Genomic DNA, 25,246 nt, shown 5'->3' on the forward strand with positions numbered 1-25,246 from the left:
TATGCGGAATCCGAATCACTTAAAATGAAGTGAGTAGACATTAGATACATAGGCTACATGCTAAGAAATAAACGTGAAGTTCTGTCTACATTAATAATAAGATTATTAGAACGACATAATTTTTAAGTTCACAAATACTATTAATTAATTTTTAGTTTGCGCAATAACTAGATGCGAAACAGGAACAAGATAAAGTTAAACTTCTATCAAGATTAATCCCTTCAGACCTGAATTTGTTTTAAAAATTGAAAAAAAAAAACTGGTCACATAATCATTCTGGGGATCCAAAATTCCAGAAACAAGTCTTCACAAAAAATAAAAATTTAGGAACAATTTTGACCCCTGGGGTCCCAGAATTTTAAATTTTATTTTTAATTCAGGTATAGAAATGTTTAAAAAATAATATTCTCCATTTCTATCACATTGAATTTTTTTTAATATTTAAAAGTATCGAAAACATTCCAAAAAAGAAAAAAAGAAACAATGTACAGTATAATGTAGGAACATCAGGCCTGAAGGGGTTAAGCAAACTAACACTTCAATGTTATTTATTTATGCAGTGATAAGAGAAATTGTGAAACAAATACAAAGAAAACTCGTGAACTGAATATAATTTATTAAAGTAATAACTATAGAATTCTGAAAAAAAAAAAAAAGTTTTAACTTCAAGTTTTATATTCGTATGGAGTGGAAGGCACACAGGTATGCATGGGATAATTTTGATTGTGCTACTAAAGCCCCTTGAGTCTTGGTGTTGCCTAAACCCCGAAAGACACAAACCCCTATAAGGAAGAACATACTGTTTTATCGTCGTTAAAATCAACATATTTTCACACAATTTGAACGCAGAAACTATCAAGAAATCTCTATTAACTAATTTCAAGAATTGAGTAGAATTGCTCATTCAAGATGGTATGAACATGCAATAATTTAACATTAATATTTCTCAAAGCCAAAGCCTTATATTTCTAGAGGTAAATAATCTTAAATCCTCAGTTTCCTGCTACTGCAATGTGGACCAGGAATATTTCTGGAGTAATAGTTCTTGCTAATTCAATTATTAGACCTAATAAAGAAGATGAAAACCGCAGTTCTTACCTTGTTGGCGAAACGTTTAGTCCACCATCATTAATTCCATTGTCTGGAATCCTGATGTTCGACTGAGTTAGTTAAAGGGTCTCACCCCATGGGCTGCAGGTCGTTGTCGGCGTCGATGCCTTCCCAACACATGGGCTCCTCTTGTTCCTAGAAAATTTCAGAAATGTGGAACAATAAATGGTAAAACTTTAATCGACGATGGTGAAGTTTTAAGGACTCTTTGTCTCACTTTAGAACAAAAATAAAGTGAGATATCCCATGATACAGATTGACGCAATTAAATTAGTCTTATTCCTGAATGAGTGGATTCTATGAAAGATTGAGAGTTCATTTTCTCTGAAAATGTTCTCTTTCACAAAAAGATGTCTCTGTAAACCTACAATACTGCAAGAAACTTCGATAATCGAATCAGTGAATTACTTGAAGATTCCTGGAATTCTTTCGAAAGTTCTGAAAGACTTGTAAACGCCGCCTAAAATTTGGAATGCAATTTAACACAGCTGGTGATAACCGGCGTAAATGGAGTAGGAAAAGGGACTCGTGTGCTGGGATGTGAGTTTGATTACACTCCGGCTGATTGATTATAATTATGTGCACATATTTTTTTTCTTTTCACGCTATTGGAGGCAATGCCGAAAATGCAGTACACACAGTGCAACTTTCCACATACAAACGTGGAAAGATAAAATGTATACACTTTCTTTTTCCTTTCTGGCAGCTTGTAAGTCTGTTATTTAACGAGATCACTTAGCGTCGACTGAATTGGTGGAATGGAGATGATATTAAGGCAAAATGAATTCATGATGAGCTACGGGATTACGTGACCCAAGCAAGTGATTAGACCAAGTGGGATGCAAGTAGTTATGGAATTCAACACATTTCAATTTCTCAGTCCACAGCGAACAGCGGAGGGAGTTCGGCAGTGAAGAAATATTGTAGTAGAGGCATTGACACTGACATCGCGTAGCAGTGTAATAATGGCGAATATTGAAGATAATAGCCAAGCAGTAGTAAACCTGGAAGCAAACATTGAAGAGATCTACAAGAAGGTGGAAACTCTACAGAAGGAAAACGACCTAATGAAAAGTAAGGTGAATATCTAGAAGAAGATCAGAGAAGAAAGAAATTAATATTTTTTGGAATCGAGGAAAAGGAGGAGGAACAGGCATTGGAAACATACGAGATTGTGATGAAAGTGTGCTGGGATTGGTTCAGGATTGATGTGAGTGATGGACAAATAAGAGAAGCATACAGAATCGGGAAAAATGGAAATAGTCCTACTCTAGTTAAATTCTCAAGTGTAATGGCAAAAGAAAAAATTTTGAACAAACGAAAGGACTTAATAAACTCAAATATTAGCCTGGAACATGATTTTGAATATGAAGTAAGATACAGGAGAAGAATACTGATTTCTTTTATGAAGGCTGCAAGGAAAGATGGTCATTTCGCTAGATTATATGGAGTCAAATTTATATAAATGGGGAGATGTCTGATGTGAAATTCTGTTTGGAAAATTTGAACCATACAGAGATAGGGACAATGAAAGAGGAGATAAGGAACATTATAATGAAACATACGAAGGGAGAACTATTTAAAAAAATTAGAAGGTGGAGAGGTCATCACACAGGAAATAATAGCAAGTGATGGAATGAATCAGTCAGCGAGTCAAATGAGCCAGGAAGAGAGGCCAGCGACCAGAGTTTGCACAGCGCAGCAACAGCAGCAGACGAGGATGTCAACAAGCGATTAAAGAAGAAACAAGAGGCTTGCACTAAAATTATGATGACGCCATCAGGCAGACAGGGGAGAACAGAAGGAGGCATACAGGAGCTGAGAACAGCAAAAAGAGTGCAATGAATCCAGCTGGAAGAAAAATATGGGTGAGCAATTACAAAAGGGATCGACAGATGAAGAAGATACTAAGATAAGAAGTCAAACTTCTGCAAGAACTGGAAGGGATGAAGTAATATTAGCGACACCGAATAGAGTTATGTCAGTGGGAAGAAAATAAGGGACAGAAAAGTTATAACTTAAGAGGTTGGTGTATGAGTAACAAAACATAGGAAAGTGATGAAGTGAAAATGGTATGCATTAGTGACAAAACTTAGGAAAGTGATAAAGTGAAAATGGTGATGGTGACAGAAAAGACGGTAAGGCAAGGGGATGATAGTGAAAAAGGATAAGATACAAGTAATAACCAGAGAGTGATAATAAATATTTATTTAGTGTTTTTTTAGTATTTAGTATTTATTTATTTATTTAACCTGGTAGAGATAAGGCCATCAGTAGTGACACAAATATAATAAAAAAAGTAGGAATGGAAATGTAATGAAACTGTAGAAACTTCTTCGTCTGAAAATATACAGAGTAGGTTAATGGGAATAAGTGGTCAGTGAACGTTAGTAATTCAAGTGAATAAATAAGTTAACAACTATGAAAGAGTTCAACTAATGTAAACAATGTTGGGAACAAGTAATAAGAGGTTGAGAGAAGTGATTGTTTAGTTAAATGAGAATAGTAAGAATAAGATAGATAACTAGGAATGGGAAGGGTAAATAGAAAAAGAAGGGAGGGAAACAGAGATGAGTGACGTAATAAAAAAGTGATCTGGGTCATTTATATGTAATAGCCGGATATTTTAAAAAAGCGTAAGCAGAGTGTTATGATGGCACCATATACAGAAATGTGAAGGGCCATCACGACCGATGTAGCTGGTGGAATAAACATATCATATCATTTTAATTTCTGTCATCGTTGAGACCACTTCGATAACACTGCGTAACAAATTTTAACTATGGAATTCACAACACATTTCTAGCTTCCATCGTTCATAGAATTCTAATACTATCTTGTATACCTACATCTCAAATGGCTCAACTAACCTTATGATATCAGTTTTAAAGTCCATACTGATAATTCAAGACAAGATAGCCTAGAAAAAATATTTTAATAGTATGATTTCTTAGTTTATTTCTATGTAATATTGTAACTTTATGAATACCACATCATTAGGCCACAAGCTTGTTCTATACCTACTGTAAGAAATACCTCGCATCTGGAATTTCTTTACCTAATGACGCCATCCAATCACCATTATTTGGTTATTGGAGAATTAAGAGAAAGATTATCAGTAGCCAAGCGAGTAGAGCAACAAGTTAATATTACTAAATTCAATATTTTGAAATTAAAGGACGAGGAAGCTAAGCAAAATTATCAGGTCGAAATTTCGAATAGGTTTGCCACTTTAGAAAGTTCCGACGAAGTTGAGAAAGAATTAGATGTTAATAGCGTGTGGGAAAATATCAGAGATAGTATCAAAATTGCAGCTGAGCAGAGCATAGGTTATTATGAAACTAAGAAAAAGAAACCGTGGTTTGATGAAGATTGTTGCATGGTAGTAGAAAGAAGGAAACAGGCAAAATTGAAATTCTTACAGGATCCAGTTGAGGAGAAGAGAGATAATTATTTCAATGAAAGACGGGAAGCAAGTCGTACACTTAGGAATAAAAAGAGAGGTTACTTGAAGGAAAAACTGAATGAGGTAGAAACAAATAGTAAGGATAAAAACATTAGAGATTTATATAAGGGTATAAAGGAATTTAAGAACGGATATCAGCCAAGGGTAAACGTGATCAAGGATGAGAATGGTGACTTGCTTGCAGACTCTCCATCAATCCTAAACAGATGGAAAAACTATTTTGCCCAACTACTAAATGTACATAGGCCAAATAGAAATGATCAGGACGAAATTGAAATACAAACTGCTGAGCCATTTATACCCGAACCAACGCTTTCAGAAGTCGAAATTGCGATAGAAAATCTGAAAAAGTACAAGTCTCCAGGTATCGATCAAATTCCAGCAGAATTAATACAAGAAGGTGGAAGTGCATTATATAGCGAAATGTATAAACTTCTACTTGCTATCTGGGAAAAGGAAATTGTACCAGAACAATGGAAGGAGTCCATAATTGTACCTATTTTTAAAAAGGGGGACAAAACCAACTGTGGTAACTTTCGAGGAATATCACTTTTGTTGACGCCATACAAAATTTTGTCCACTATTCTTTTGAGAAGATTAACTCCATATGTAGATGAAATTATTGGGGATCATCAGTGCGGTTTTCGGCGTAATAGATCGACTATTGATCAGATTTTTTGTATTCGACAGATATTGGAGAAAAAATGGGAGTATAAGGGTACAGTACATGTTATTCATAGATTTCAAAAAGGCATATGACTCGGTTAAGAGGGAACTATTATATGATATTCTTATTGAATTTGGTATTCCCAAGAAACTAGTTTGATTAATTAAAATGTGTCTCAGTGAAACATACAGCAGAGTCCGTATAGGTCAGTTTCTATCTGATGCTTTTCCAATTCACTGCGGGCTAAAGCAGGGAGATGCACTATCACCTTTACTTTTTAACTTCGCTTTAGAATATGCCATTAGGAAAGTTCAGGATAACAGGCAGGGTTTGGAATTGAACGGATTACATAAGCTTCTTGTCTATGCGGATGACGTGAATATGTTAGGAGAAAATACACAAACGATTAGGGAAAACACGGAAATTTGACTTGAAGCAAGTAAAGCGGTCGGTTTGGAAGTAAATCCCGAAAAGACAAAGTATATGATTATGTCTCGTGACCAGAATATTGTACGAAATGGAAATATAAAAATTGGAGATTTATCCTTCGAAGAGGCGGACAAATTCAAATTTCTTGGAGCAACAGTAACAAATATAAATGACACTCGGGAGGAAATTAAACACAGAATAAATATGGGAAATGCGTGTTATTATTCGGTTGAGAAGCTCTTATCATCCAGTCTGCTGTCCAAAAATCTGAAAGTTAGAATTTATAAAACAGTTACAGACGTGGACAAATTATTAACAAAATTGACGATTTTTATGATAATTCTGTTTACAAAATTTGGCTTTTCAATTTAAACTACAGTTGACAATTTTGCATATTTCCATTATTACAGTAGACAGAAATATGTAAAAATGTCAACTGTAGTTAAAATTGAAGAGTCAAGTTTTGTAAAAATATATAATAAAAATCTTCAATTTATAAATTAGCAAAAATGTCAACTGCATTGAAGAGCCAAATTTTCTAAAAAAATAAAACAAAAATCTTCAGTTTTGCTAATAATTTGGAAATATCGAAAATGTCAACTGTAGTCCAAATTGAAGAATCGAATTTTGTAAAAATATACAATAAAAACCTTCAGTTTTGCTAATAATTTGTAAATATGCAAAAATATCAAATGTAGTCCAAATTGAAGAGTTAAATTTTGAAAAATATACGATACAAATCTTGAATTTGGCTAATTATTTGGAAATACACAAAAATGTCAACTGTAGTCTAAATTGAAGAATCATATTTTGTAAAAATATATAATAAAAATCTTCAATTTTGCTAATAATTTGTCCACGTCTGTATATTACCGGTTCTTCTATATGGTTGTGAAACTTGGAATCTCACTCTGAGAGAGGAACGTAGGTTAAGGGTGTTTGAGAATAAGGTGCTTAGGAAAATATTTGGGGCTAAGCGGGATGAAGTTACAGGAGAATGGAGAAAGTTACACAACACAGAACTGCATGCATTGTATTCTTCACCTGACATAATTAGGAACTTAAAATCCAGAAGTTTGAGATGGGCAGGGCATGTAGCACGTATGGGCGAATCCAGAAATGCATATAGAGTGTTAGTTGGGAGACCGGAAGGAAAAAGACCTTTAGGGAGGCCGAGACGTAGATGGGAGGATAATATTAAAATGGATTTGAGGGAGGTGGGATATGATGATAGAGACTGGATTAATCTTGCACAGGATAGGGACCGCTGGCGGGCTTATGTAAGGGCGGCAATGAACCTTCGGGTTCCTTGAAAGCCATTTGTAAGTAAGTAAGTAATGACGCCAGAGACTGCCGGACTTTATCACAATTCAAAATTAAATTGGAAAATAATCCTGCGTATGATGCAGCCATCACCAAGTAACCTAACTTGAGCTTAGTGCTGGCGCGTAACTTAAAAAAGACTGCTTTTATACTCCAACCCACTCTAATAATTCATTAATTCATTTAGTGTCTTGCCGAAGGGCAGGTATTTTACTGCAAACTCAGCTTTCTCCAATCTTTCTTATTTTCTGCCTAGGACTCGAGTTACGGAATGTGCACTGGTTCGAGTCCTCATGGGGGAAGAACTTTTCTCATGAAATTACTGCCAGCGTATGGGTGTCCGGCATCGTGATGCACTTGGGGAGCTACGATAGGCAGCAAAATCCCCTTACTAAACGTAACGCCGCAATATAAGAACGTTATAATCATGGGGGACTTCAATTTAAATTTAGTTGACTCACATTCTAGTACAACTAAGAGACTTCAACAGAGTTGCCAGATATACCGATTTTAATATAAAAATCCTGAGTACCACTTCTATTCGAGGCGGGATGCAAAAAGTCCCTCCTTTAGAAAATTAACATCACTTGTATGATCTTATGGTTACCTAGTAACTATTACATTTAATTAAATTACATTAAAAATTTTTGTTTTTTAACATTGGAAAGAACGAATATTTTGGCAAGTGTAAGGTTTGTAGCAGTGAATTCAGTGGTGAATATGATATTTCTAAACATTTAAAAAGAGACGTTCATCAGAAATACGTGGCAGAGGGAATGGAAAAAAGCTTGTTGAAAATGCTAAATATGTAGGGTCTATATAAACTCTGTAAATGTATACTGTATGTTAAATGATGGGATTTGAGCAGTAGTATGCCAGGGCACAAAATAAAATGTCAGTTTAGATGTATGTCTTGAAAAACATAGATAGAAATATCTATACTAATAATAAATCTGTAGCCGAAATTTTTCTGGTAATTTTCGATTTTCCAAAAATAATTGGTCCTAACATATATAATTAACCACTCTGAAACCGAAAATCGCATTTTTGAAATTTTTGTTTGTATGTCTGTCTGTATGTTTGTTACCTTTTCACGCGATAATGGCTGAACCGATTTATATGAAAATTGGAATATAAATTAAGTTCGTTCTAACTTAGATTTTAGGCTATATGGCATTCAAAATACATTATTTAAAAGGGGGGTTATAAGGGGGCCTGAATTAAATAAATCGAAATATCTCGCTTATTATTGATTTTTGTGAAAAATGTTACATAACACAAGTTTCTTTAAAAATGATTTCTGATAAGTTTTATTCTTTACAAAATTTTGATAGGACTGATATTTAATGAGATAAATGAGTTTTAAAATTAAATTAATGCCATCTAAGACGGTGCAATGAAATAACAAATGACTTTGTCTATAAGGGGCCTTGGACAACAACAATCGAAAAAGGGGCCTTGGACAGCAACAATCGAAAGCTATTAAACTTAGCCTACAGACAATGTTTCTGTGTTTGTATGAATATGAAGTAATATCGGAAGCTAAATTAACCGATTTGTATAATTAATTATTATTTCACCATTGGAAAGTGTAGTTTCTCTAGATGGACATACTGCTATAATGTTATTACAGTAACTTCTTAGGAAATCGAGGACAGGTAAGATTAAAATAGCTTCCTATGCACAGAAAATTTGATAGGCTGTTTTGTACATTCGTTTTCTGTATTTCTTAAAATAATATTTATGTACACACTCATTTTAATCTCAGAGAATTAACGAACAACGAGAGTGTATTGATTTAGTATGCAGTAATAGTACGTTAGCTTAGCAATCCATTATTTCATAATTCATATTTTAACTATGCTCAATCGAATCGTGTTTAAATACATAAAATAGACTATATATGCAATAAATGCAATGCAAAAAAAATTGGGTAATGAGCCAAGCAGATTATGTTGCGCTGTTGTAAAAGTTGTTGCTTCTGAGATTCAAGAGCCCCCACAACAAATTAAAAGCTTTCTTATCGGAGTACATCCGTTATCAACGCACTTTTTATATAATGTAATATAATATAATATAATATAATATAATATAATATAATATAATATATACTAATAATAAATATGTAGCCGAAAATTTTCTGGTAATTTTCGCTTTTCCAAAAATAATTGGTGTTAACATGTATAATTATTCATCCTGAGACCGAAAATCACTTTTTTGACATTTTTGTTTGAATATCTGTCTGTCTGGATGTTTGTTACCTTTTCACGCGATAATGGCTGAACGGATTTCGATGAAAATTGAAATATAAATTAAGTTCGTTGTAATTTAGATTTTAGGCTATATGGCATTCAAAATACTTCATTTAACGGGGCCTGAATTAAATCGAAATATGTCGCTTATTATTGCTTTTTTGTGAAAAATGTTACATAAGAAAAGTTTCTTTAAAAATGATTTCCGATAAGTTTTATTCTATGCAAAATTTGGTAGGTCTGATAGACTTTTAAAATACAATACAATACGTTTTCACCGCCGCGTTGTAGCGTTGTTGTTCTTGCAGTAATTTCCATGTGCAAAATATAAAATTTTTGAGTAGGAAGAAAAAACACATTTATTCATTCCATGGCAATGGTACATAGGAGATCGTGAATTCTTACATTTTCGAAAGAAAGAAATATAATTACATATCACTGTTTACGCTGTATCACTATTTAAGTTATTTGAAGGTTTCAGAACCATAGTGGGCCAAGCGCCATTTACTGAAGACGTAGAAAACAAGGGTTCAAATTAAATTATTACCATAATTCATTCTTAATATTTACCACTTTATTATCATTAGGAAGACTTCCCCCATTCTTAGGATTTTTACCAAAATGAATTATTATTCAACATATAATTATTAACGAAATAAACTGGAACCATATAGCAAGTAGGCTAATATAAAGTTTACACATTAAAAATAAATGATATGTCAATCTTCATTAAACTATAGGTGCGTGTAATAACAAATAAGAAACATGTTAAAGGAATTGTCATTGCACCAAATGAGTGCTCTCTGGACCAAAATGATCGCAATTTAATTATTTAAATACAATTTCAATTAAGTAACATATTAAACGATTTATCCTTCTAACAAACACGAATGTTCCCTGGATCAAACGTCCTATTTTAATTATGTAATTACTTTATATTTATTTCTAACAGGTGCAGCGGAGCGCACGGGTATGGCTAGTTTCAAATAAATTATTTAAAATTTAAGCCCTTTTAAACTTTGTCCCATACATAACACAAAATTACACCACTGGAAACATTTTCAAGCTCCCTTTCAAAATTCTGTACATTTTTGCAAAATTATCCATGGATGTAAGTAATAGAGATTTCAAGCTTTAAAGTGATATATTACACAATTGTCTTTCACTCATTTTATGTCTGGTCTCTTCTGAACAGAAATACTGTGGCTTCACCCTTAGGAAGGAAAGCTGTAGCCTTATTGCTTCTGCATTTAGTCTATTTCGGTCATTTGTTTTCATGGATATTCAGAGAATCCGGATATGAAACTGATATTACATTCCTTTTTAGACCTTTAATAGTATTAATGATATTAATAATAATGAAATGTAATTATTAATATTTCTTTTGTAATATTAAGATTAGCCTATATTATAATATTAATTGGTGAGTTTTCATGTTTTTCTTGATTCGTATTTTCGTGACTTTGTATATATTTTGCAGTATTCTCCAAATTTAAAATACTATTTAAATACAATTTACGATTCACAGAATTCCAAACTTTCAGAAGCGCTGCATTGTGCGATTTATTTTGCTTGTATTTATTGATAAGGCAGGTTGGTCAAAAAAATATCATGTATTAAAACTATAAAACCTCATTGTTCTCAGTGATTTTTAAACTGCGCCACGCGTTTGGTAGTGTTTCTAAATGTGCCTGTCCAATAGAGGCTTAATTTATTATCAGCCCCCAATAATATAGATAATATAGATTCCTAGAATCGCTATTGCCGCTACAAAACGTAAATGTTTTTATTCCCTACTTATTATTGCAGTTTTCAAGTAGGAATCGTAATATAACTTAGGAAGCTTACCTTTATTTGGAAGAGGTTCATCCTGGTTGTCCCATGGGAATCGAACCGAGCTCTTCAATACATGTATTCTCCATAAAACGTTATCTTTGCGTTCTTTAAATGAAATAAAAAATCATAATGGCGACCCAATATGTCATTTACATTGTTGAAGACAGCATTGTTACACGTTGAGAGATGAATGTGAATTCCATAGAGAATGAAAAAATGGATCTAGTGTCAGTGAATAGAAGCTGTACCACAGTCTACTATATACAGTCACGAAGCTTGAGTTTTGAGGGTGCTAGAAACAATAGACTGTGACGGTTCTATTTTGCATTGCCTGTAATGAGGCGATATTAGCGATCCTAGTGGTGAGGAACTATGTAATGTTTGCATATTTACTACATATTGAGCTTCGCGACTGTATATACCAGACTGTGGCTGTACATAAGACAATAAATTGATAGTACTTGGGTCGAGTATTTTCGACTGATTTTAAAATATAGTCAACTGGCCTCAAGGAAATTTAAATATTGTTTTCATATGTTATATTTAAAACATATTTTTAAATTTTTTGAAGAAATTGATATAACTTACATTTTATGAGCAGTTACAGAGCCACGCACTGCATTCGTGTTACTTGATGTTTATCAGTATAAAAATCACAAATCTTTACTTTTCTTGAGAATACTAATTTCAAAATTCTTTGGCTTGAAGATTTTCTTCCTCTTTTATTAATTTTGTAACTGAAAGATGAAACTCATTCTATACTATGTTGGCTGTGTTCTCATTATAGTTAGGACTGAGTTCTTCTTATACTGTGGTTAGGAGATGGATCTTAATGTTGTGACTGCAGTTAACAAATTATCCATGTAATATGTACAATTCAAAATTTGTTTTGTAAATGGTATACTTTGTCTTCTAGGCAATCCCTGTTTAGGAAAAGTGTTTGATAATAATAACAATTGAATATAAACATAATTCTTCTCACATGCTCATCCGTGTATTTGGTTTTTAAAAAATTATATTTCTTTGCATGCATCTTCATTTTCTCTGGAACAAGTGAAAGAAGACAGTTGAAATTTCACAGTTTTCTCTATCATACTACATTATGTCAGTCATGTAATAAGACCGTACTGATTGAAAATAAAGATTAGAAACCTCTGTAAGGGTCAAAACTTTTTCAAATAATAATACAATAGAAATATATTACCTAATTCGACACTGAATAATTGGAATAAATGTCTGTTTCTCTAGTAATTGCTTTAAAACGAATGTTGATAATTAACAGAGTCAAGGGGATGATAGAGATAGTACCTTTGTTTGGGGTTGACCCAACACTGGTCCTCATCTATCCAGGGCTAAGCGGAGGCAATTGCAAGATCTTTTTACCGAGGATGCTATAGTCAAGACAGTCCATGCATGGCGGAGCACCACATCCTGCAAGAGGTGACCCTGCTTATACTGAACATGGCGGATGTGGAGTAACGATCAGCGCGTCTGGCCGCGAAACCAGGTGGCCCGGGTTCGAATCCCGGTCGGAGCAAGTTACCTGGTTGAGTTTTTTTTCCGGGGTTTTCCCTCAACCCAATACGAGCAAATGCTGGGTAACTTTCGGTGGTGGATCATAAAATAACCATCGTAAAATAACCCAATAAAAAAGCATGGCGGATCTAGACTTGGCTAGTCGATAAAAAAGCCCCGACATGTAGAACAACAACACATGGTAATCCGGTGAGTTTTTTGGCTGGTTGATAAACCTGTGAGATATTCTTATGCATTGGAAAGATATCTACAAAAACTCAGGTAAACATCTGAAGAACCAGCGATCTCCCCAGGGAAGTCCAAAGGTGAAAATCCGGTGCCTAATCGGGAAACCAATGCTAAGGAATGGTAACCCCTACAGCAGAGTCCCTGGCCCTCTAGGTGGGGGGGTTGGTCGTTAGGCCAGCTACCTATCACTGTAAAAAAGAATTTGTTAAAAAGTCTCAACAAACGAAAGTCAGAAGGAAAAATGGAATCTGACTAAGGCGAAGACAAAGGAACACGAGTAAATTAAATATTGGAACATGGAATGTAACTGCTCTTCTAAAACTGGGAAAAAAGGCAAGAACTAGTAGAACAAATAACTCAGACCAAATTAGATGGAGTGGAAATGGCATAATAAATAAAAAAGATTTTACTCTATATTATAGTGGTTCAGATAAAAGAAAAGGCCAGCCCGGTTTTTTCTGATGTCACAACCAACCTAATTTAGTTAGACCTTATTGTTGCTTTCATGCAAAAAGAACATGAATAAACAGTCTGTCCACGTATGGTGTAGGTTAGCGATCAGTAATGAGACTAGCCTCCTGTGCTGGACAAGCTTTTGCAGGAACATATTTATTATTTGAACTTATATATGCATTTCCTTCATTTTTCAGCTTTTTTTTTTTTCATTGCAGCCGCAGTACCTTCTCCTTTAATTCGTCGTTTCTTTCCACTCAGACGGTTACAAACATCTGCCGCCTCCACCATTTAATCTATGAGGAGGAAGCGCGCGCAACATAGAGCCTTTCATAACAGCAGCGGCAGTTAAATCGCATGCTGTCAATTGCATTTAGTACTACATTTTCAATCGTGGCAGTTCAAGTCTTTTATACATTATTGGGCTTGGCATATAGATCCCATTTTGCACACAATTTCAAAATTCCTTATTATGGCACTTAGAGCCTTTTTTATTTCAAGTCTTCAATTAGTATAGCATGCTTCTCTGTTTCTTAAAATGTTTTCTACAGTTTCATTACACAGCTTTTAACACTATATCACTTTGGGAAATGTTTTGATTAGAATCCTTGAAAGAACAATGTAAAGCATTAGGTCTACTTCTGACTTATCATGGTATTGTGGCAGCTATGCCTCGGAACAGATGTGGCTTAGCCTTCATGAATTGGTCTGCAGTATGACAGTAGCTATGTGGGAGTATAACCGCAGTCTAATACATATAGTCACGAAGCTTGAGATGATTTTTGCATTTCTCGCGATACAATGCTCCAAGCAGTTAGCAACTGAGTGTACTAGGAACAATAATCTGTGTGATAGTAGTGATCCTAGTGGCTAGCAACTAAAGTTCTACTGTCATTGCATGCATATTCCCTATGTATTGAGCTTCGTGACTGTATGTACTAGATTGTGGTATAACTATAACTGGCAATGACTCTATGCGCGCAAGAAGGGACTATTATTTTGGGCTTATCTGGATCACATGAAAGAAAATGCCGAAACATGTATCCCTTGATTTTTTTATTCTCTATCAACTAAAAAGAATCCAAGTTTCTGCATGATGTTAAATTATTGCACTTCCAATACATATGAATATTAAAAATTTGCTCTAATACAGTACATTTTTTTTTTCCAGGAGAACTAAGACCTATGGGAGAGAACACTGAGACACGAGTCTTTATATTTTTAGTGTATTTTCACCAAAAAAAAATCCCCATGCAAAATTGTGACATTGTTCTGATAACTTCTCCTTGTAAGTTTAAGAATTACCTTAGTTGACTAGTTTTGGCTTGGAAGCCATCTTCAGAATTGCATTGGTCCTTGTGGTTTCAGGTATCTTCGCCCCCCAGTGGGGGTGTGTTTGTGTTGTGCAATGTGAAGTCAAATAGTGTGTGTTCTGAAATTCAGTTGTGTGTTGAGGATTTGTTGCGGGTGTGTTTTTGTGTACCTGTATATTTGGTATTTTTCTAGTGTGTTTAGTTTCTGGTTTTTCAGTTGGATATGTAGAATTTCAATGTCTGTGTCTATGTTGCTGTAGGTGTGGATGGCATTCATGAGGTGTTGTGCATATGTGGAAGTGTTATGTGATTTGGTTATGGCTGTGATGTGTTCCTTGTAACTGGAACGTGTTTCAAATGTATTTAACTACGGTATTCTTAAACTTGGTTCTATTAACACGTGAAAGTAATCATTATTGTAGGGAAAAACGTAATACGGCGAATGCAAAGCTCCGCCCATGTCCCCTTTCCACTTTTCCCCTACAAGCTCACCACACACCCTAGCAGGAAAGAGTGGAAATAGGGGTTTAGGGTGGGGTGACATCTAGTGTAGGAAAGTGGAACAAAAAGAGTAACGACATCTATGAAGCAAAAGAGGAACTTCGTCCTGTCAGTCTCTCTCCTCTCTCTCCAGCCTCTTCTTCTCTGTTCCTTGCTTCATGTCTCTCTCTTTTTTTTTTTTTTCTTATGTCTTCGCAGGAGGGGAGATTCGATCCGAGAAAGTTCGTAATTAAACCTAAACGCACGCTTTTTGTTCACGCTTTAGACCTCTCAGCTACTGAGGTGAGTTGGGGGTAGAAGGGAAAATGAATCTATTTGTTTAAGGGAACTGCCATAACGTATTGTAGAAGGGGACAATGACCTAATAGCGTGGGTAGAAACTGGTGGGCTTGTGAATGTCGCTTGGTAGGGGTTGACTACAGGGGTGGCATAAGTGTTAACGCTCGCTGGTGGAGCTTTATTTTGTCCGTCCAACTTCGTGTACAGATGTAACCACGTGTAGTAATGATCTGTACCGAAGACGTCCAGGGAGAATTTGAAGGCGGATATGGTAAGGTACTGTGAGGAGCATGGACTACTTGCTAGTCATTACGAGTGTCCAACCTGTGGGGAAAAAAAGACTATTGTGTTACTTCGAGGACGTGCAAAGTTAATAGGTGAATGTTGTTTAATGAAAACCACATTACATTGTGTTGTGTTATGTCAGTACATGTTGTGGACAGTTGTCTAATGCGTATTGCATTGTGGTTGTAGACAGTTGTCTAATGCATATTACATTGTGGTAGGCAGTGATCCATCGAAGCGGGACAGATAGTAGAGAGAGACAGTAGAGAGAGAGCATGCGAGCAAGGTGCTGAGCGGCGGGGGTGGGGATAACTTCACCTACTGGCATTTGCCGTAATACGTTTTTGCCTTATTGTATTCCTAATTCATTTTATTTTTTTAACAAAACAAAATAATGCAATTTTTATGTTGTGCTACCTGAAAGCACCTGGCGTTGCCTGAAAATATCAGGGTTGACCAGGTTTTTCTTTTTGCTTCTATTTTTAATTAAACTGGTTGTTAAGACTTTCCAGAAATCCCGGAAACTCTTTTTAATTTTAAAATTAATATTTAAACACATCAGTGACAAGATAATAAAGTCTTTACTATGGAGGCACCTGTAAGGAATCTCTCCGAGTGCTACTGACAGAATAACATGATGTTACTGGGGAATAACATTCCTAATTACAGTTGAAAGCAGAAGTGTTTGCAAGCCCCATCCAGAGTTAATGCTTATAAAGAAAAATTTACAGATCTCCCATTACCCGCAGAGCCAATACTCACGTGGGTTGAAGCTACTCTCTCTATTCAGATAATTTCAATGCAGTTAAAGAATTCGTTGGTGTGCTAAATCCAACTGAAGCCTTGTCAATTCAATGTTCACAGAATATTTTAATAGTGAATATTTGCAAAGGGAGTTGGCTGTAATCAAGGCACATTTCAAAGTTATACCTAGCTGAAGTCACATAAAACTTGAAAAATAGGGTTTGTCTTTTCATGAATCTTTATCAGTCCTCAGGGATGTTTAGAGTAAACGTCAGAGTGCTCCTTTAAAGTATGTTGAAAAATTAAGTGATAAATTGTGCGCTGTTTTAGGGAGAAATCCTGACAAAGTTTTAAGTTCTGTGGATAAATATCTTCAATGTGAAAATGTTGTGCTTCCAGAAGAAATTTCGCCAGAGCTAGTAAGCGCTTTCAAATTTTGCTCAATAACGTTTGTAGACATTGAATGGTCCTTCTCAGTTCTAAGTGATAAAGGTCATAAACTTACCCGAGCATTTGGAGAAAATAATCATTGTGTACTGCAAATCAAATTACAATAACCAGAATGGTATCTAAGGAAGAATGTACATCGTAAGTAACAAAACGCATAAGCCTGAAATTAAAATTTTTAGTGCATGTGTCATATTTTCGAAATAGAGTATATTTTACAGATTTTGACAGCATAAATGCATGCATATTTTAGATATTTTTAGTGCATATAAATCCGATGTCTATTTATTACACTAAGAACAAAAGTGTCAACTTACATGTATATATGACATGAAAGCAAATGTATAAAAGTTTTCATTTAGTAGATTTCAATATGCACTCCGTTCGTAGCTCTGCATACGTGTAAACAATATTCAATCGCTTCCCATGTGGATGCCATCATGTTGGGAGTTATGTTTGCTAGTCCTTTCACGTAGATCATAGATGATGAAGGTAAGAGTACACAACATTCTTAACATAATGTATAATGTCTGGACTTTGTGGATCCGCCCTCCTCTTCCAACCCTTCTGTTAGGAAACCACAAGTTTAACGCTGCGCATTTTAACCATTGATGAATAGTCTTACCAGTTAGAGCAGTGCTGAGATGTGCAAAGGGTAAGTGGAGCCATTCTGTGTGCCCCGTCGTGCAGCAGGAAGAGGTAGAGAGCATACCCGCTAGCAGCTACGAGTGCACCTTGGTGCACTGTGTTCTCCGTGGGTAAGAGATGCTAGCCCCAGGGTGCTCTGTGCTGACGACCTCTGAGTTGGAGCATCACCACAATCTTCTCGACGAAAATTTCGCTGAACTGTTACAATTGACCGTGTTTCAATCATCCAAATTACAGCCTGTGCTTTCTGCTGTGGCGTTGCCATTCTGACATTTCTGTGCATTTCGAACTGGCAGCTCAAGGTCAAGCAATGGACTGCATTTGTGATGTGTGCTTACCCCAATCCTGGACCTTTCTCCTCAACTAAAGTCACTGGGATTACCAGTGCTTCAGTTCAGTGACTCGTGCGTGGTTTGTACTCTTGTATGTGACCTTGAACTGCCAGCTCGAAATGCACAGATAATAATGACAGCAATGAAATGTAAAAACAAACAAATGCCTGTAAATTTGTGCTCCAGGTGAGCCAACTAACGACCCATTTATACTACACCAAACATTTTGAGTTACTGAACATGCGTGAAGAATAGGATGTTTTCATCTTACTTATTTCTCCTATTATGATTCTTTTTATATCCTGGAGTTCTTTTGTGGAAACCCTGTACAGGACTAGTTGAAAGCACCCGGCATTGTCCGGGTTTCCTTTTTTCCTTCTATTTTTAATTAAACTGGCTGTTAGACTTTTTGGAAATCTTGGAAACTCAACTACTGGCAACCAAAACGAATTGTCTTTACTAAGCTTTCCCTGTCCATAAAGATCAAAAGGCTATAATATGAGAGAGGGATTCATCACTATCCAGCATTGTGAGCGCTACCACCATTTCTTACCAACATTCCACCACTGAATTCAAATTCAAAAAAATGGAAAATGAACATGCGTGCTTTTGACTTAAGTTGTCAGTCCTGAGTCCTAACAAGGAAGGTGAAGAAAGAAATCTTGCCAGCATTGCCAACTGTGGCCGAATTCGACTAAACATAGCTTAATTTTTAGTAATGAGCTTGTAACAGAATGGTCGTAGTCGAATGTCAAAATGTAGTCGAATTGAGATTCGATCGGGCGAACATCTGTGAATACTCTACTTTTATGTGTAAACATTTTCTTTTAAGGGAGAACACTAGCGAGTTTTCTAACTTTTACAATTTTCAACCGATCTGAATGATTTTTATATAGCACATGCAATGATATAAAACTAAGTATCATGCAAAATTTGAAGCTGATTGTTTGTTTGGTTCTGAAGTTATTAAGTATTTTGTATTTTTTAAATGTGCATATTTGACAAGCCCCAAAATTTGAAAAATTTGATTTTGGATGTTTAACTTTTTTAAATAATAAAGTGAACCTTACTTTTGATTTCTGAGTGCAGGTTTGCCATTCTTATATGTGTGATGAAATGTGTCTGTACCATATGTAAATGCAAGGTAACAGCATAGAAACGTATTTGTAAAGTCTAACCATGTCAATTGATGTACTAAGCTAGTATAATGTACCATGTAAAATTAGGAAGTAAGATGGACTCTTCTTGCATGCAGCTAAAGCAACCCTCAGAATATCCATTTTGCTTCATGGTACATATGTGGTGAGAGGGGGGTGGCATAGCCTTTCACACGACCCTAAGCATACCTAATTCCCCTAGAGACTGTTGCCCCTTGAGAAAACATTTTATTTCTCAAAGAAATAATTAGCCTAAAGGGCAGAAAGGTTATGTCACATCCTGACCCAATATTATAAAAGAGGCGGGACACTGTATCCCATGTGTGATTTCTCTCTGGATCTTGCTTCAGGCAAGTCCACTTAAAATTGTAACATTTATACCGGAATAAAACATTATCTACTAACTACTGATTCTTGTTACTGCTGTTTGTCTTCGCCAAGACCTGAGGGTCCAACCCACGTGACTAAAAAGTAAAGACTGTTCTACACTACACCACATATGTAGAAGTGGGTTATTACACTGTTAAAATTAATAATGATATTTAATTTTCTTTTTTTAAAGTTTTGCAGGGTTATAAATGCTCCTTAACCAGTTCATATTGTGAATATCCAAAAAATGCCACTACAGTTTGTTAACCACCTATTAGTGATATGCAAGCAAAATTTCACAGCAATCAGATGAAAAATAACCATTTTGAAGTGTTTTGAAGATGTGAAAATGTCATCCTGAGAAAAATGGCAATTTGTAAAATACCCTGCAGCAAGTGAACTCATATAACTGCCCAGGATCATATGTTTCATCCTCTGCATCTTTTTATGGGTCTCTGTATTCTCGTTATCTTTTCAGAGCTTCTCCATTCGCTTATACATTTTCTCTTTTCGTCATGTATTTTGTATACAATTTGGGCTACCTCTGTCAGCTCACTATTTGTCACTGCAAAATCAATCCATTTCTTTGAAACAAATATTTGTTTTAGACATTTGGCCCAGATTACTGAATGAACACATTCATTTGTATTTTGTGTACACCTGGCTAGAATTTCATTACATGCCAAATGTTGATATAGTGGGAAACTTTGTCACTACTTCAGAGCTCAACTGATGTTTCATTTTGTGGTGATTCTGAGACTCCTCTCCCTTAGCCTGTAAAAGCACCAGGAATCGGACAGTGATTATGACTTGGTTTCTAGTCAGTTGACATGCAACGGCGCAGAGTTGCATAAATCCCCCCTTTCATTCCCTGTACATCAAGGATGCCACTTACAATTGCAGCTCCATAGTAATTATTGAGAGATGAAATTGTTTTTTCATTCGGCTTTCGCACACCTCTTCTTCCAAGTGTTATGCATTTACCTTCCACTCTCTGATCAAATTTCTCAGTCCTGTGCCCATGCGCTTGGCGACATGGTTTATGCACTCCTCTTTCATAATTTGGTATCGTCATAAATGTTAAGTTGAGCCAAGTGTTGCTATTTTTAGCATCTCCCTCTGACAATATGGTGGTCTATCTAAATTTACATTTTTCAGAACGAGACCACAGTCACTCTGCTGTCACCATCTCCATTACATAATGCATTAAGCAAAGCAAGAGAGACAGCCTACCTAGCTCAAATGAAATGGAAGACATAAGAAAATTGATGAAAATAACAGGATTTTTTGTGATGTATGGCTTTTTTCGGTTATGTTGTGGTATATAACGTTTGGAAGTTTAGTTCGTAATTATATTTTAAATCATGTGAATTTCATAAAATTTATTACAAAAATGGAGACTGTATTTAATTCAATATGGCTACTGTATTGGTTACAAATATGTTTGTAACATCATCAAGGCCTTCATATCATATCTTTAAAATAGCCTATTTTCTAAACTACAGAAAAATGGTATTGGCCTTTGTGAGTATACATTCTTTCCCTGATGGTGTTTTATGTAACTAACTAAGATACTTTTAGTACTTAGTAATCAATACATTTATAATTTTAATGGAAGAAATAAAACTATCTCCATCTGTCCTCTGTTAGTCTGTTACATAAAAAAAGAGTTCACTGTTCATTCATCACGGTCTTCAATGCACTGTCTAATTATCTTAAAGCTTTGAAAAAAAGGTTCAGAATAGAACTGATAAAATTTCTTCATATTCATACCTTCTACTGAATTAATGATTTGTTTATTCTTATAAACTGTATTAGCCTACACAGGCTACTATGTAGGCCTACATATAATTTTGTACATCTTTTGACTTCTTCCGTATCACAAAGCTACAATGCTGCTCAATAAATGAAATGTAATACATTACATCTAATATTAACTATCCACTAGCACTGCATTTTTGTATATTTTTCTTGAAACTGCGCACGCACGCACGCACACACACACACACCGATTTCTTTTGAGTTCCTTGTATTTTTTCCGGAACCAAGCAGCTTCTAATGATTTATATTCATACTTTTCTCGTAACATAGCTAGCATAATGTCATTTTCATTCAAAGAAAGCTCTATTTGTGTGGAAGCATCACACATTTTATTTGAGAGATCACTGGTAAAGTCATCAAGTTCAATTGACGCACAATCTTGCAGTAAAGAGTAACCATTAAAGGATTGACGAAACTTTTTCCGAAATACTTCATACTTTCTGGTTCTCAATTTTCTTTTTACTGGAGGAGGCGGATTAGGAATATTGAATAGTGTGAACAGCATTCCACACTAACTTGTTCCTATTAGTGTTCCTAACTGCCCATTTTCGAAATGATTAGAGTACAGTTTTATGTTATTATATAAATAGTCAACACTCTTATTCATTAAATCTTTCCTTCCAAGGTTTATTAAGCACAATCTGTTCCTGAAAAAAAAAAAGCATTAGATTAGATTAGTCTGCATTTCTATAGCACGTGACACTGAAATTTCCAACTTGCATTTTTCTAAGTTCTGTAGTGTGGAAATCTGTGACAGGTTAGTTTAGGCCTTTGGTATGCCTTGCATATACTAAGTGAAGTGAAATTTACGTTTTGCGTTCATTTTTAAGTGTTCTACCTCTTTATTTTACGTGTTAAACAGTCACTTTTAGATTACCTACACCGATCAGTTCTTTCCAATTTTTAGTTACATTTACCAGCAAAAAAGTGGATCATCTAACATTTTAAAGAAATATAATCATTTTAAAGCTTATGCTTTAGGTTATTTTTTCTACATTCTGACTAAGGCATATTGTAAAATAAAAAAAAAACATGTAACCTGTGCACTTCATCCCGTCATCAAAATGCTTTTTGTTTGCAGTTTATTTTAAGTTCTGAAGTGTTGTAATTTAAACAAAATTTCAAGTAATCCATTTTGTGGCTTACATTAACAAATGATTAAGCCACTGTAATTGTTACTGTACACGTATTTGCCCTAATATTGTGTTATCACTCCTAGTGGAGATGATGTCCTCCATGCTAACCACCAGATCCTGAGATTCCACTTCTCCTACATATACACAGATGTTCAATAGGATTTAAGTCTGGCTGCATCCCGATGTCACAAGGCAGTGAGCAGCATGGAGGGGGATGGTTATGCAAAGGGAATTACATGGTCTGCTAACACCTCCACTATATATTGGTGCGCCTCCATCGACGAAAACAACTTTTGTTTGAGTTCAAAACTGATATCGCTCAAACCATGACAGAACCCTCCAAACAGCATTCTTTTGGGAAAGTTTCAAGGCGAATATTGCTCCCCACACTCTCTTTCTCTAACATCAGATAACCGAAAGCAAAATCGCGATTCACCCATGAACAGCACCATTGACCACTAGTCCACAGTCCAATTCTGGTGTTGACGCATGAACTGTAATCACACTGCCCTATGCTGATGGTGAAATTACAGGTCTTTCTGAGGTCAAATTGGCTTCCTGGAGTCTTCGTGTACCATTTCTCTCACTCACAGTGATGTTCCTCACTGTTTCGAGATGCTTTCTGGCCTGGACCACAGTTGTGTGGAGATATCGCAAGATACAGAGAATCAGAAACCTGTCATCCTTGGTTGATGTAGATCTACCACGGCCTGATTCTGGTTGTCTGAGGTTGGTACCCAGTTCACAGAATCACTGTAGGACACATAGAATGCTTCTACGATAGCATTAACCACAAAAAGAATGATTCATCCATCTTCAACCAACGTGACAGCTCTTGCAATGTCGTCTCAAATAAGAGGCATCTTAACTTATCAAATTGAAAACAGAAACTGAAGAAACATTTTGATTTACAACAGACAATGTGCGATGCATTGATAATTCATCAATAGGGCCACCACACAATTGTAAAACATGAAAGTTTTATTACTGGTCTGTGTTGTAAAATCATACAGTATAATGCTTAGGGATACGAAGTGGCTCACGAGGTGGTGTGGCATTTTATAACATTATGTTCATCTCCAGAAATATTGAATACATCCATAGAGAATAGTTTCCTTGGGGGAGGGGGGGGGGGGCAAAGCAAAACCATAGAATTCCCATATAACGCAGTTATGGTGTCATCATATACGTCCTCCTGTCAACACCTGTGGAGTAACGGTTAGCGCATCTGGCCGCAAAACCAGATGGCTCGGGTTCGATTTCTGGTCAGGGCAAGTTACCTAGTTGAGGTTTTTTTTCCGGGGTTTTCCGTCAACCCAATATGAGCAAATGCTGGGTAACTACCAGTGCTGGACCCCTTACTAATTTCACCAGAATTATCACCTTCACCTCATTGAGATGCTAAATAACCTAAGATGGTGATAAAGCTTCGTAAAATAACCTACTAAAAAAAATTACGTCCTCCCCTCATTGTAGCTTGACCATGGTACAGTGCAGTATATCAGATTATGATAATTTATTAGTATAGGGCTTGAATTGTAGATCTGCTATAAATTATAATAGGGCATAATTTAAAACAATCTCCCTCTTTTTCTCTCTAATACAGAAACACATATACATGAATAAAACTATGATCACTGCTAAAAGAAATATTTCTATCTTAAGCTTTCCTGAAGATATCTAATTTTGTGTTGTTTGAGTACAGGGAAACAAGTCATAAAAATGAGTTTGGAGACAAATTAAAATTAAACTTGGAGCCCTTATAGCAAACAACTTTCTACACAAATAAAACAAATCAACTGCTAGTATTCTTTTGATTTTTGCACACTTACTTATATAATTTAACTGAGTGTTCATCTGGGGAACAAAATTCCATCTGCACAAAAAATGACTTATCCCCTTTACCTGAACGCCACAGAATTATTTTATTTAATCTCGTCTTTAAGTTTTCACATTATACCTGGATCACTTTTCTTTTTTCTGCATTTTTGTACAGTATGTTAGTCATATTTCTCCAAGTGGCAGTCTGAACACCTGCAGACTTTTAACACACGAGTACAGGCTGTTACAAAAGAAACATTACAATGCTTCCATTCCTCAAATGAGGTATAGAAATTCTTATACATTAAAAAATTTAAAATAAGTATTGTCCAGACAATGATCTGAAGACATTAATTCGTCAATTTAAGCACAAAAACTTAATCATAAACAAAAGAAAATTCAATATTTTGTAATGTTAATAAAAGAAAGAGTTTAGACAAGTTTGGGGGGCAGTGCCCCCCCCCCATGCCCCTCCATAACTCCGCCTATGAATACGTCTCTCTTTGGTTATAAAACCTATTCAATTTAATAATACTCTCTCTAAATTGGTGGTTTATTATAGAGGATTCGATTTTTACAAAGTGATTCACTTTTTTACCAGTCAATTTATTTTCTAATGTTTTAAAGCCAACTGACGTCCTATATGAATTCTTCATATTCCTAACTAGGTCTACCTTCTCTCTGAAAATTACAACATTTTTCCATTTTTTTTTTGTCAAAAAACCTTCAGTGTCGTGTGCTATAGAAAACCCAAAATGAGATTTACAGCATTACTGGTACTGTAATGTTATCCATATTACAGTAATAATAATTTATTTAATCTGGCAGAGCTAAGGCCAGTAGGCCTTCTTTTCCACCCAGCCAGACTCCAATTCTAATTGAATACAACAGGCTTACAGTAGTTATTACATTAATATCTAGATCGTAAAACAAGATGAAAGTGAATAATGAAAGTAAAAGTAAACAATGAAAGTTAGATAAGTAATGTTGGGAAGCCAGAGGGGAAAAAGATCTTTGGGGAGGCCGAGACTAGATGGGAGGATAACATTAAAATGGATATGATGAGAGACCTTGCACAGGACAGGGACCGATG

The sequence above is a fragment of the Periplaneta americana genome, chromosome 8 (genome assembly GCF_040183065.1).
Source record: "Periplaneta americana isolate PAMFEO1 chromosome 8, P.americana_PAMFEO1_priV1, whole genome shotgun sequence".
In the NCBI taxonomy this organism is placed as follows: domain Eukaryota; kingdom Metazoa; phylum Arthropoda; class Insecta; order Blattodea; family Blattidae; genus Periplaneta; species Periplaneta americana.